We start from the raw sequence: 1,987 nt of genomic DNA, 5'->3' as shown, positions 1-1,987 counted from the left end.
GCAAAATGCAGCAAGATATTTAAAAAAACAGTTTTGTTGATTAAAAAACACTATATCGGATTCATATCGGTATCGGCAGATATCCAAATTTATGATCTCGGTATCGGTATCGGACATAAAAAAGTGGTATCGTGCCATCTCTACAGGGGAGCAGACCAATAAATGAGTAGAGGTCATAGAGGTCAACCACTAGGTGCCCCCCTCCTTCCCTTGGAGCCTATCTACTTGGTATCACCAAGCAATGGCGCTTTCTTCAGAAAAACTTTGACTTGGTTAGTTAGCTATAGATAGCTCCCTATATCAGTATCATTGTAGTGTCTTTGCCTAATAAATATATGTAAATAAATATAAATGAATCTGAATTGAATTTCATTTTGATAGCTTTCACTGTAAACCTCTTAACCCATTAATTTAAAAACTCAAAGTTAAGTTCTAAAAATATAAAGTGAATGGATTAAATTTTACAGTTAGTTTGACCATTCAGACATTTAATATATCCAGCCGGGCCCCATGGGCTAAGACCCATTAATCAGGCGCTCTCCGTTGAGCTCCTTCCCCAGTCCTGGTTCCAGGGTGAGGCCCCACTAACCCTGCACCAGTCAGGGTACACACCTCCCCTGCTCTTTTGATAGTCACAGGGGTTGACTGTGAATTGAATCGCTCTTTGTCTGGCTCCTCACCCAGGACCAATTTCCCTTGGCAGACCTTACCAGGGGGTAAAGCAAAACCTCCACCACAGTAAGGTGGGGACTCAAGGAGGAGACTGCTGTAATATTACAACCCAAATTTCAGAAAAGTTGGGACGTTCTTTAAATTTGAACAAAATGAAAACTAAAAGACTTTCAAATAACATGAGCCAATCGTTTATTTACACCAGAACATAAGTAACATAACAAGTGTTTAAACTGAGAAATGTTTACAATTTTATGCACAAAATGGGCTCATTTCATATTTTTCATTTTGCTGTAGTTTTATACAACTATTTCTTCTTCTGGCTGGTTCTTTTTTTGCAAGGTGTCAGAAGAATGTGAGAATCTCCGGCATGTTTGTCACAAATGGAAATAAGGGAAGTCGTTGTGTCTGTTAAAGCGTAGAATCAAATAAAAAGCAAGAAAATCCCCAGCCATCCCGCCCAATGTTCCCTCTAAGCTGCACACTGCTGGCACGGTCTCAGAAAATCTACGTTGCTCTCAAAAAAAAATCTAACCTGAATTGAAATTAAAATTAAAACTTTAACAATTCTGTTTTTCAGTGTTAGTTAGTAAGTGACTGGCTGCTCCTGTATGGGATTAGAACGATGCCACCTTATCCCATAGTCCAGCCATTTATGCCATTCACATTCGTATACACGCAGCTAATCAACGTGGTTGACAGGCAATGACAGCGTCCTTATGTGCAGACACCAGTGTTTTAGCGAGCAAAGCGGCGTGGCTGATGTGGAGTGAAGCCACGTTAATGACAACGTGTACAACTATTGGAGATGTGAGCAGGACAGACGGAACAATTGACGGAAAAATTGGGGACTTTATACCAGTTTTTAAATTGTGTTGATCAGCCACGTAAAACCAGAGTTGTGATAAAAACATCTGCAATGTTTGGTTTTCTTTCTGAATACTATCGTTGTTTATATTTACTGCAGGAAGAAACGGTAAAAACGGCGTTTTATAAGGAAAACACTCGAAAGCGCTCTCCGCCTGCGAGCAAAACCAAAACCAAAAAAACCCACCCTTTCCTATTGGTCGAAAAATGTACCATGTTGACCAATCAAAAAATGATATAGCAACATGGCCATGACCAGTTGTTTAGGAAGGGGGAAGTTTTAGGAGTGATGGCGGTGCTTTGAGATGTGAGAGATTTGCGACGTTTAGCGCAAATCTTGTGTAGTTAGTGTGTAGTGTAGTCAGTAGTTTTGTTGTGTGTGTCAGAACAATGAGGCGACTGCTGAATGTTACAGGTGTTACAGGAGTGATACATCTGCTGCTGTCAG

Source organism: Pundamilia nyererei, unplaced genomic scaffold, assembly GCF_000239375.1.
Source record: "Pundamilia nyererei isolate P.nyererei 1_Seehausen unplaced genomic scaffold, PunNye1.0 scaffold00213, whole genome shotgun sequence".
NCBI classification, from domain to species: domain Eukaryota; kingdom Metazoa; phylum Chordata; class Actinopteri; order Cichliformes; family Cichlidae; genus Pundamilia; species Pundamilia nyererei.
This window is presented reverse-complemented; position numbering follows the sequence as displayed.